Genomic DNA, 13506 nt, shown 5'->3' on the forward strand with positions numbered 1-13506 from the left:
ATGAGGAATGGGAAGCTCTTTATTATAGATCTTTAAGTGAGAATTTAAATTCAGAATGAAAAAGTAAAGGAAAGCAGTATCAAAATGAAGACATTAAGAGAGAAAGGAGATCCGAAAAGAATTTTTAAAAAGAGGAGGTGGGCACCTGGATGGCTCAGTGGTTGAATGTTTGTCTTTGGCCCAGGGCGTGATCCCAGGGTTCTGGGATCGAGTGCCACATCGGGCTCCCTGCATGGAGCCTGCTTCTCCCTCTGCCTGTGTCTCTGCCTCTCTCTCTGTGTCTCCCATGAATAAATAAATAAAATATATATTTTTTTTAAAGAGGAGGGAACTAAAAGATTAGGGCCTACTTGTTTGTATAAAATGTTCCTGACATTTCTCTTTAGAGCAGGGTTTTATTGCTCTGCACTGAGGAACAGGAGATGGTTCGCAGTGGGCAGGCATAGCACTCTGGTCACCTGGAGCCTGACTAAGGGTTAGAGATGTTTTTTTCTGAATGATCTTTCCTTTATCTCAGCCTCTTCTACACTGTTATCTTCCTATGTACCCTGTCCTTGCATATTTCATTCAGTTGCCTTCCATATTCCATTTAGGGGCTAGGTCATTTTTTAAAAACCAGATTATAATGGTAAGAAGAGGGAATAAGACTGCTTCTAAGTGAAAAAATTGAATATTCCCTTTCCCCAGACACACTTCCCAAGGATAAAGGATTAAATTCTATCTCACGTTTCTTAAAAAAAAAAAAAAGAAAAGAAAAGAAAAGATGATAAAAGAGTACTTTTAAAAACTTAATTCAAGGAAGCATGGTCTCTGAATCTCAATAAATCCCACAGACTACATTAGGATTCTGGAACCTTCTGGTTAACAGACATCCTTTGCTAATATAAGAAAACATGCCTTATACTTACGGGATTTATGTACATATAAAGCAATATTTATTTATGTATAAATCTATATTTCCTCATGCAATACAACAATTCATATTTTCATAAGGTTTGGGTGTTTTTGTTCTTTTTTTGTGCTCTCACTTTTCCTGCATCTGACACAAGACCTAGACTTACTATTGACACACCTGGAAAAATCCTGGGAAAGAAGGGGAGGGAAAGTACAAGATTTAGTACTTATTAGTGATACTCTGAGGGTAATCGTGAATCTGCCTAGGTGTCCCCCACCAGCCCTTCCTGAGCACTGGAATGCAGGAGGTAAACTTTTCTTAAAATTCTACTGTACCCAGGAGCAGAGACCTTAAAATAATATTGGTTATATCCTAGTGAAGATTATGATGATCCAGAGCAAGGAACTAGATCTAAAGGAAGATTGGGTGGTCACTAAAGTAAATTCCACTGATGTCTTGATTTTATCTGTTTGTATTCAGCAAATATTTATTGATAGTTTATTGTATGTTTCAGGAACGGTTCTAGCTAGTGAACAAGAGAGCTCTGCTTTTATGGACTAATATTTGTTCTTGGTAGTAGGGAGACAGTAAAAATTAAAATATATATGAAAATAATAAATACATAGATTTTATATGTTTATGATCATTGCACCTATTATTAAAATCATTAAATAGTATGGTCATTCCATACAACAGCAAATATTTCAGCTAGGAATAAAATGGTACATGCGGGGATCCCTGGGTGGCGCAGCGGTTTGGCGCCTGCCTTTGGCCCAGGGCGCGATCCTGGAGACTCGGGATCGAATCCCACATCGGGCTCCCGGTGCATGGAGCCTGCTTCTCCCTCTGCCTGTGTCTCTGCCTCTCTCTCTCTCTGTGACTATCATGAATAAATAAATAAAATCTTTAAAAAAAAAAATGGTACATGCGGAATGGGAAGCTCTTTGTTATAGATCTTTAAGTGAGAATTTCAATTCAGAATGAAAAAGTAAAGGAAAGGGGATCCCTGGGCGGCGCAGGGGCTTGGCGCCTGCCTTTGGCCCAGGGCATGATCCTGGAGACCAGGAATCGAATCCCACGTGGGGCTCCCGGTGCATGGAGCCTGCTTCTCCCTCTGCCTGTGTCTCTGCCTCTCTCTCTCTATCTGTGTGTGACTATCATAAATAAATAAAAATTTATAAAAAAAAGTAAAGGAAAGCAGTATCAAAATTGAGACATTAAGAGAGCATATATATTCTTTTTTTTTAATTTTTATTTATTTATGATAGTCACACAGAGAAAGAGAGAGAGAGAGAGGCAGAGACACAGGCAGAGGGAGAAGCAGGCTCCATGCACCGGGAGCCCAACGTGGGAGTCGATCCTGGGTCTCCAGGATCACGCCCCGGGCCAAAGGCAGGCGCCAAACCGCTGCGCCACCCGGGGATCCCCATATATATTCTAATATATTCTCTCTCTCTCTGAAATACATAAATAAACCTTTAAAAATTAAAAAGTATATAACATGGATTTGATACGCATTATATATTGTGAAAGGATTGTCCCACTATCTAGTTCACTAACATATCCATCACCTCACAGATTACTGCATAATTTATTTATTTATTCATCCATCCATCCATCCATCCATCCATCCATTTATTTATTAGTGAGATCCTTTAAATTCTACTCTCAGGAAATTTCAATTATGCAGTACAATGTTATTAGCCATAGTCACCATGTTATTCATTAGATCCTCAGATCTTACTCATTGTTCATCTCATAATTGAAAGTTTGTACCTTTTTTACCAGTCCCCTTATTCTGAAGCCCCTAGCAACTGTTTTTCTGCTGTCTATTTCTAGGAGTTTCACTTTATTTTGAACTTAAAAAAAAGTTCTGCATATAAGTAATACCATACAATATTTGCCTATCTCTGTCTGGCTTATTTCAGTCAGCATAAATGCCCTGGAGTTTCATCCATGTTGTCACAGAGTTTTTTTTTTTTTCTTTTTTCCTTTTTAAGGCTGGATAATATTCCTATATATATCACCTATAATTTGACTTTGACAAAGTCATATATCATATGATGTAGAGATAGAGATATATCATATAGATATAGAGATATATACACATGTACTTATGTGTATCTATCATCTATCTTTATATGTGTGCATTTTATTTATCCATCCTTTGGCTATATATCAAGAAATGGGATTATTGGATCATCTTGTAGTTCTAGTTTTAATTTCTTAGCCTCATACCACTTTCCATAGTGACTCTACCAGTTAACATTACTGCTAAGAGTGTGCAAGTGTTTCCTTTTCTCCATATCCTCACCACTATTTGCTCTCTTACCCTTTTAGTAATAGATATTCTAGCAGATGTGAAGTAATAAGTACTTGTGGTTGTGATTTGCATTTCCCTCACAATTAATGTTGTTAAGCACCTTTTCATGTGTGTGTTGGCCATTTGTAAGTCTTCTTTGGAAAAATGTCCATGTAGTTTCTTTTCATTTGAAAAGTTTTTATTTAAATTCAATTTAATTTACATACAGTGTATTATTAGAGGTAGAATTTAGTGATTCCTCAGTTGCATAAAACACCCAGTGCTCATTTTAACAAATACCTTCCTAATGAGCATCACCTATTTATCCCATCTTCCCGTCTTCCTCCTTTCCAGCAACCCTCAGTTTGTTTCTATAGTTAAGAGTCTCTCATGGTTTGTCTCCCTCTCTGTTTTCAACTTATTTTTCCTTTCCGTCCCCTACGCTCCTCTGTTTTGTTTCTTAAATTCCACATGAGTGAAAGCATATGGTATTTGTCTTTCTCTGAGTTATTTTGCTTAGTGTAATACCCTCTAGTTCCATCCATTACTTTCAAAATGGCAAGATTTCATTCTTTTTGAGGGCTGACCAATATTCCATTGTATGTGTGTATGTGCGTGTGAACCACATCTTCTTTGTCCATTTATCTGTCAATGGATATCTGGGCTCTTTCTCTGTTTTGGCTATAGTGGACATTACTGCTATAAACATTGGGGTGCAGGTGCCCCTTCAAATCACTAGGTTTTCATCCTTTGTTTTTTTTTTTTTTGTTTTTTGTTTTAATTTTTATTTATTTATGATAGTCACAGAGAGAGAGAGAGAGAGAGAGGCAGAGACATAGGCAGAGGGAGAAGCAGGCTCCATGCACCGGAAGCCTGACGTGGGATTCGATCCCGGGTCTCCAGGATCGCGCCCTGGGCCAAAGGCAGGCGCCAAACCGCAGCGCCACCCAGGGATCCCGGTTTTCATCCTTTGGATAAATACCTAGTAGTGCAATTGCTTGGTCTTGAATATCTCCATTTTTGACTTTCTGAGGAACTTTCATACTGTTTTCCAGAGTGGCTGTACCAGCTTGTATTCCAACCAACAGTGTAAGAGAGTTTCCCTTTCTCTACATCCTTGGCAATCAAAATCTATTGTTTTCTGACTTGTTAATTTTAGCCTTTCTGACTGGTGTGAAGTGGTATCTCATCGTGATTTTGATTTGTATTTCCTTAATGCTGAGTTCAGCACCTTTACATATGTCTGTTGACCATTTGTATGTCTTCTTTGGAGAAATATCTGTATGTGTCTTCTGCCCACTTCTTGACTGGATTTTTTTGTTTTTTGGTGTTGAGCTTGGCTCTTTATAGATTTCTTTATTTTAATATTTTTTTCTATTGAGTTGTGTTTCTTGTGTATTTTGCATATTAGCTCCTTATCAGATTGGTGGCTTGCAAATATTTTCCTAATTCCATAGGTTACCTTTCATTTTTTTATGATTTCCTTAGCTATATATACTGAAGCTTCTTAGCTTGATATAGTTCTACTTATTTCTGATTTGTAACCTTTGCTTTTCATGTTAAAATTCACTTTTGAAAATCACTACTACGTAAAATAGTTGTGGATCTGCATTTTGCTTCATTACAATCAAATGTGCTACTATATTGCTTGCAGTACTTTAGTTTATTGGTACTAATATTAAAAAACATTTACTATTTGAATTTTGAAAAAGTCTTTCCTTTATAATGCTCTGTTTTATCATCTATAACAAGAAGTTAATAAAAGCTACTGTTTTAAATAGTTTTGGTGGAGAATAAATGAGATAATGCATGCAAAGCATATAAATTTGATTCAAATTTATACTAAGTGTTCCATAATTGTTATCTGTTGTTTATAATTTTTAATTTTCTCCTCTTTAAAAAAATTACATGTTTTCAAGTATTATTTTCCAACTTCTCTGCTTGCCAGAAAAAACAACTGTTATACATAATAATAAACATAGGTCATGAATTTAATCACATGCCATATCTTTGCTTAATTTAGGATGAAGTTCTATTTTACACTATATCCTTACTTCATTCTGATATATGAACTAAAGGATTCCTAAAGGATAAAACCTTAATATAAAGGAGCCACCTCCAGGCCCAGGTGGGCCTATTTTGCAAATATTTGTCCTTCATCACTTCTTCTATATAAATAGCACAATAAAAAAATATACAATCGATATAAAAAATAATGTTCAAATTTTGATTTTATTTCCTAATATTCTCCCAGTGGGACCTAAATATGAATGATATTTGGTTCTCAAAAATTTAAAAAATGATTGCCAGTGATCCAGACATCAGTCTGTTGTCCAGATCAGTGAGTTGAAACATGCTAACTGATACCAGGGAGTACTAAGTTTTTTATTAAAGTAAACATTCTGATTTCCTTTGATCAGTCAGATGATTTTTGAATATAAGCTTCAGAGAGTGTATGTGTTTTCATGTTGATAGTTTTGGGTTTTTTTTTCGTATTGCTTTATTGCACTTTCAGAAACAAATATTTAAGCCTCTAAATAGCAAATACTGATACTCTTACAAAGTATTAAGTCTTATGCTAAATGTAAAACTACAAAACTATAATTCTTGTCTAAAATTTTATGCTTTTATGACTAGAAAGTACAAAGAATTTCATTTTGCATGTAAATTAACTTCATAAAGCACTATATATCCTTTTATTTATTTCTTTCCTTTCTCCCAATAAATACTCCTAGCTTCTTATGGATTTCCCAGGTGATTCATAGGATACTACATTGCTTGTAGCACATTAGTTCATTAATGCTAATACTAAAAAACAGAACTGTACTTTCCTAGAATGTGTTATGGTAAAATTTTACTTGCTTGCTCTTTGAGATGACCCTCAGTTGTGGGATAAAAGTCACATAATGACACGATTTAGTGGTCTCTGGGTTATTCCAGTGCCAGTGGGCTGTGGTTGCTTATTCAGCTTCAAGGCAAGAGATGCACAATGACATGCTTAATGTTGAAAATCATAAAGTTCTTGAATAGACACTCATGGTAACAACATTGATTCCTCAAAAGAATAACATTTGATTTTGTTCTACAGTTTTCATATCGAATAGTCAGGAATTGTTTGTTGCTCCATGACAATTTTATTTAGAATATTCACTTCTGCCTGGCTCATTTACAATGTATTTTATGTGTTTTATGTATAAAATTAATAGATGTTATGGATAAAATATTTTCCAGTGGTTATTTTAGAACTAATTCCTGTTTATAAGTCACTAGCACTCATTGTTATGCTGTGCTTAGTTCATAAGTGAAATAAGTTTAATATTGTCATACTTTATTTTTTATTTTTAAAAATTTTTTATATTGTCATACTGTAAGCTGACCATTATTATTAAAAGACCAAGCATAATTAGAATTAACTACTATTGTATAGTGCCTTAGAATTGGCATTAGTGGTATTAGGTACAGTCAGAATATCTTGTAACAATCACTACTTTTAATCTCTTTCATCCTGTAAAACCCAAACTCCATACCATTAAACAATGACACCCCGATTTCCTTTCCCCCAGTCCCTGGAAACTACCATTCTACTTTCTGTCTCTATGATTTCGACTGCTCTGAGTATACATGGAATCATATATGTAGAATCATAGAGTATATGCTTTTGGTGACTGGCTTATTTCACTTTGCATAATATCCTCGAGGCTCACCCATGATGTAGCATGTGTCAGAATTTTCTCCCTTTTTGAGACTAATAGAAAGATCTTGAGAATAATATTTTGTTGTATGTATATTCCACATTAATCTTATCCATTCATCTGCTGATAGGCACTTGGTCTGCTTCTACATTTTAGCTATTGTGAATAATGCCGCTGTGAACATGAATATCTAAATATGAATTTGAGACCCTGCATTCAATTCTTTTGAGTTTATACCCAGAAGTAGAGTTTCTGGACAATATAGCAATTCTATTTTTAATTTTTTGGGCCACTCTCTTAGGGGTTTTCCTATTTTACATTCCCATCAACAGTGTACCAGTGTTCTAATTTCTCACATCCTTACTGACTCTCGTTACTACTTTTTTTTTTTTTCTTTTAATGTCAGAATATGGAAGTGTGCAAGCAATCTCTCAGGGACAAGAGAGAAGCAATTTATGTACCTGGTGTGATTCAGACAATGATCTTTGGGGGGCTTTTAAAGATTTGTTAATTTATTCTGGGGGGGTGGGCAGAGGGAGAAAGGGTCTTAAACAGACTCTGCTCTGAGCACAGAGCCCGACAAGGGGCTCGATCTCACAATCCTGAGATCACAGCCTGCACTGAAACCAAAAGTCAGATGCTTAACTGACTGGGCCACCCAGGTGTCCCCTTAAGTGATTTTTTAAATATTAGATTATATGCTGTGTACCTACTGAAAATGGGTTTATCACTATTAGGCACATTGAAATAAATTAACTCTAAAAGTAAATGACTATGGGAGGCATGTTCAGGTCTCCATTAAGTATCCCTCAAACTCCATAGTAGGTAATTGTGATTAAAAGAGCTTTTCTAGGGGCACCTGGGTGGCTCAATCAGTTAGGTGTCTGCCTTTTACTCAGGTCATGATCTTGGGGTCCTGGAATCAAGCCCTGCATCAGACTCCTTGCTTGACAGGGAGTCTTCTTCTTCCTCTCACATTCCCCCTGTTTTGTTCTCTCTGTCTCTCTCTCTGTCTCTCTCATAAATAAATAAATAAATAAATAAATGAATAAATAAATAAATAAAATATTTAAAAAATAAAGGAGCTATTCTAATAAATATAATTGTTATGCTTTTATCTCCCCTCAGCTCTAAAAGGTATAAAATATTCCCTAGAGCACAATGTTGAAAAAAATGGGTGCTAGAAGCTTATAGGAAAAATGAAACTACCTGCTGGAATGTTCTGAGTGCCCACTGTCACTAAATATTACAATATACAATGTACAGCCAAACTGCGTTTTACAGACAGGGAGAGGACTTTCATGTTGAACTCTGTACATGAGAAGTAAAGAATATATAATAGTTCAGGTTTCTTACCTCACATTATTTCAGTGAGAAGTATGCTAAGGACAGTTTTACTGTTATTTCTGTCATTGTTGATTGATATGAAATAACAAACATCTTTGTGATTCTGTGTGTTTCTAACTCCAGTGTGTGTGAGAGACTTTTGAGCTTAATAGCTTTTTCTTATTATTTGTTATGAGAGATATATTAAACATCATATTCTTTTGGCAGTAAGACCAAAATGTTTTACATCCAAGAATATAAATATCTTTAAATTGCTTTTAGTTTTCTTATTTTCTTGGGGCTTCTGTTACTACTTCTCAGGACTGTTAGTTTTGTTTCTTCTAAATTTTAATATTTGAATGGAGTCAAATTCCAATTTACTTTTTTGAATTATTGTTTTTCATTTATTATGCACACAACACACTTAGTAAGTAAATAATTCAAGGAGTTCAGAGTACAAAAAAGAGCAAAGTTCCTCTGCTGAGCTCCTGTCCCTTTCCACAGACCTTACCTACTTTCTCTTCTCCCAGTGGTCACATTTATATCCCAAACAATGTATTTCCACCTTAATTTGCTGTTATATCAACTGTGACCTATAGGTAATAGGAAATCACAATTATAACAGGTGACAGGCTATGCTTCAATTACTGTAACTTCGCCTCCCTTCCTTATCTCCTCCTACTACTGTCAATATTTGATAGAATTGTAGTCATTTCCCTCCATCAATAGTTTTATAATATTAATATAAATTTTATTTCCTTCTCCAGCAGCTTTAAGCAGTATACCTTGATTGCCCAGTTTATAAATTCAGGGTTTTGCATGCCTCAATGTCCTTCCTGTACTGTCCACATCCTTAATTTCACAATTTTTCAATAATGATTTTAAAATCATAAAAATTTAGAAAAATGGCATTATATTGCCTTCTCTCCTTTGTGTGCAGATTGATCTAAAAACTGACAACCAGTAAATATAAAAATGTGCATTTCCAAACATTATTCATATATACCAGTTACTACATGTAGATATGTGGAGAAAGAGAAACCAGGCAACTCAATTATGAATATCCTGAATTCCAAAATGAAATAAGTTCCCTTTTTTTTTTAACACTTAGGTATTTTATAAAAATCATATTACATTTCTTTACATGAGGACCATGTCTTTTCAGTACTATTTTATTATTGCTCTCCTTGGAGGTTTTCATTGTATATTTTCTTTTCTCTTGTGCAAAAGAATAATACACCTTTACATTTTCACTAACATCATCTTGTTTCATCATACAGTTGATTAAAACAAACCCACAGTCCTTTTGAAGTTATCCTTCCAAGAATCCTCTGTCTCTCTTTATGTATAGACTGCTTGGATGTATTGCACAACCAAGTTGGGTCCACTCTTTCTGATATTCCATATACCCTTCTCTCTTGAATACTCTTTCTATATGATTATAATAAAGCATTATGTAATTTTTTTCCACCAAAAATGTTTGGAAGATAAATATCACAAGTTTTGAATATCCAAAAATGTCTTTCACACCATGATCTATAATAGTATTTTGACTACATGTAGTTTGTTAGATTGGAAATGTATTTTCCTCATTGCTTGTTGCAGATGCCAACTTGATTTTTATTTTGTCAGTATCTCATTTTTGTTTTCTTTCTTTTTTTGGAAACTTTTGTCACCAAATCAGAGATCATGTCTACCACAGTGTTGAGAATGGACTGGGGTTGAAGGGAGCCACTTCACTCCAGAGTGGAGTCTGTGACAGCAGCTAGGAGGACATTGGGGTAGATTAGATGAAAGGTTATGTGGGTTTGAGCTTGGGGACTAGTGGAAACGGAGAGAACTAGATGGATTCTAGAAGGATTCAGGATCTGATGATGGACAGAATATGGGAAGCTAGGGAGAATGACGTGAACTACTAAGGTTTCTGGTCTTCAGGCAGTATATGAACAGTGGTGCCAATATCTGCAATTAGAGAGTGGATGGAAGAGGAACAGGTGCATGCAGAAAGGTCATGGTTTGGTTCTGAATGTTTTAAAATTTACTGGAGATACCAAAGTGGTTATATCAAATTGAATTAATGAGTTTGGAGTAGAAAAATGATGTCTAAACTGTAGATACAAATTTGTGAGTTATTTGCTTATAGGTAGGAATTGAAACTGTAAATGTATCAGATTATTGAAATGAGAAGACCCAAAGACCTGAGAAACGACACTACTTGTGTTCTGGTAGGGGAGAATGGATCTTTTTTATTTTTATTTTTTATTTTTAAAATTTATTCATGAGAGACAGAGAAAGGAAGAGGCAGAGGGAGAGGCAGGGTCCCTGTCGGGACCCTGAACCAGGACTCCATTCTAGAACCCTGGGATCAGGACCTAAGCCAAAGGCAGATGCTCAGCCATTGAGCCATCCAGGTGCCCCAAGAGGAGAATGGATCTTAACAAGGGACAGAAAATTATTGACCAGATAAGTTGAAGGGAAAGCGGGGACATTTTTGTACACAGAAAGAAAGAAAGAACTTGCTTCAGAATAAAAGAATGGTCATTACTATGAAATCTTTCTGAAAGGACAAGTAAGATGGTAACTAGTATATGCATATTCTGTGGTGAAATTATCAAAAGTGTATTTGTTAAAATAATTGTGTCTGAAGCTAATGTGGTATGGGTTGATGAGTGAGTGGAAAGGAAATACAGATGAACATTGAGACCAGGCCAATTCAGCTGTGAAGAGACAGTCAAACTCATGTTTGCAAGGAAACAAATGATGGAGTGAGAATCCTTTGATTAACTTTTTTTTTTTTAATCCAAATGGAAGTGACCTGAGTATAAGTAAGAGCAATGGGTAAACACCTAGTTAGAAAACAGGTTGATATGGAAGAAAGAGAAAGGGTTATCTACAGTCTATATCAGGAGTCAGCAAACTTTCTATGAATATTTCTCTGTAGGTAATATCTCTGTTACAACTAAGAAGCTCTGCTACTATAGTACTAAAGCAGCCACAGACAATACATAAATGTCCATTTTCCAATAAAACTGTATTTATAGACACAAATTTCAACTTTATATATTCCTCACTTGTTATAGAATTCTATTCCTTTAAAAAAATTTTTTTCCAGTCATTAAAAAATGCAAAAACCATTCTTATCTCTGGGCCATACAGAAACATTTTACAGAAAAATGTACTGATCCCTATTCCAAGTTTAGATAATTTAACTTTGTCTAATCTTTTGAATCTTACCTAATTTCACTTTGGGTCAATTTTTACATGTGGTCAGTTTACTATTGAAAAAAACCCCACATGTTCACTAATTTACAATATTCCCCCCAAAAAATCATACTTGAAATGCAGAAAAACCTTAGGCAATATTGTTAAGCAATTTTTTTCTAATCAGTTTTAACAATTTGATAATTTTTCATCACTAATTCCTTCTTACAAAGACTATCAATATACAACTGCAGAAAAAATATATTCCTAAAAGAATTGAATCCCAATCATTTAACAAATAATGGGAATATAAATTTATCGGTTACAATTTATGTAAATTCATTTAACTCTTCTCCTCTTTTGCAGCATTTTCTTTCCTTCTGTTTTCTCAATAATTCCCAGGTTAGGAAATAGAATATTACATGGTGTCTTGATTATTTTTTTAAAGTAGTTTCTTTTAGAACAAATCTAATGACAGTTAATAAATAGTCCTTTTGGCTTTAAGTGCACAAATGTTTTTCTTTTATGTGGAGTTATATTATCATTGAAAAAACAAAATGAACACGTAAACTAGTTAAGCAAATACAAAGGTACCTGGAAGACTCACTTTACAGCTTCAGTTATTGGTTTTGTATTTGTGTCTCTGTACTTGTCATCCTCTTTGCTTCTTTAATTTTTGTTTTCCCCAGAAAATTCTGTTGGATATATATATACTCTATCCTTAGATTCTTTTGTAAAGATGAAATTTTGTGGGTGATAGTAATGTTACTCCACAATCATCCATGTCTTCTTAAATGGAAAATGTTTTAGTTTTTTATTCTTGGTGCCCAATTCAAGAACATTAAAATGTGGTCATTATATATAATCACTCAATGTAATCATACTATGAAGTTCCTCATTGGAAGTGCAAAACAAGATCATTTTCTGATGAGAGAAACTGGTCATCTCTAGTTTCCTGATGGCTTTTTTTTTTTTTTTCCTATTGCAGGTCTAAAAATGTGTGATTGCTTTTGTCCTGATTAGCTCTTTTGTTATCACAAGACTCCTGAGCACATAATGATCACGTTGCCTTTTATACTCATTGTGTGTGTGTGAGTATATGTGACTTGCGTGTTACCTTGCAAATTATGAAAGGGAAAAATAGTACTGTTTTCCAATGTAATTTCACTCCTATTGATTTTTCTGTTCCAAAACGACAATTTGACCATTATTAAATTCTTCACATCTGAAGAACCCCATCTTATCTAGATTAAGAAGAGCTAAATTGTTGATTTGGAAGTAGGGAGAACTAGACAACCATGCCAAGGACTGCCATTTATTCTGTCTTCATTCCCTCCATTTTATATCATCTCTATCCTGTGGGGCTCATGGTTACTCAGCCAGAGAGTACATTTTGAGCTGTATGTGTAAACATTGGTGGCAGTTGTGTTAGTGCAAGTGACAGGCGCAAATTCCAAAGAGGTATGTGAAAATGCTTACCCTCCACACATCCTTTCTCCCCTTGCAGGGACAAGAATGAAGAAGTATGATGGTGACCCAAGTTTGAATGTGCAGGTGAGGGGCATCCACTCAAGACTAGCAAAGCAGTGATATAGCCTCAATGACATCATAGAAAAGTACATCTGATGGGGTTGGACTATCTGCCAACTTTCAGACTGTTACATAAGAAAGAAGCAACTTGGGGTGCCTGGGTGGCTCAGTTGGTTAAGTGTCTGCCTTCAGCTCAGGTAATGATCCTGGGGTCCTGGGATTGAGCCCCACATCGGGTTTTCTGCTCAGCAAGGAGCCTGCTTCTCTCTCTCTCTGCTTCTCCCCACTGTGTTCTCTCTGTCTTTCAAATAAATAAATAAATAAATAAATAAATAAATAAATAAATAAATAAATAAAATCTTTAAAAAAGCAACTTCTCTGTTGACTTATTTAATTTTGATTCCGTTTATTATAGGGTTAACCTTTACTTAGATTAACATTCACTCTTCTAACCATACTTGCTATCCCATAATCTTTCTTTTTTGAAGAGGCAAGGTAGGCCTCCCATGACACTTCCAACCCACTTGAGAGGTAGCCACAGTATTGCCAGGGTTATAATA

The 13506-nt window shown here is 35.1% G+C and overlaps 1 long non-coding RNA gene across 2 annotated transcripts in view; it reads left to right on the forward strand.

The window, feature by feature from the left end:
* The window catches only part of LOC112675173 (uncharacterized), a 139566-nt gene extending 126329 nt beyond the window's left edge, over positions 1-13237 (forward strand). For both annotated transcript variants that reach the window (XR_003145792.3, XR_004805667.2), the window contains exon 5: positions 12924-13237. This is a non-coding gene — a long non-coding RNA (uncharacterized LOC112675173). The remainder of the gene's footprint in view (positions 1-12923) is intronic.
* The last annotated feature ends 269 nt before the right edge of the window (positions 13238-13506 follow it).

The sequence above is a fragment of the Canis lupus genome, chromosome 16, assembly GCF_003254725.2.
Source record: "Canis lupus dingo isolate Sandy chromosome 16, ASM325472v2, whole genome shotgun sequence".
NCBI classification, from domain to species: Eukaryota; Metazoa; Chordata; class Mammalia; order Carnivora; family Canidae; genus Canis; species Canis lupus.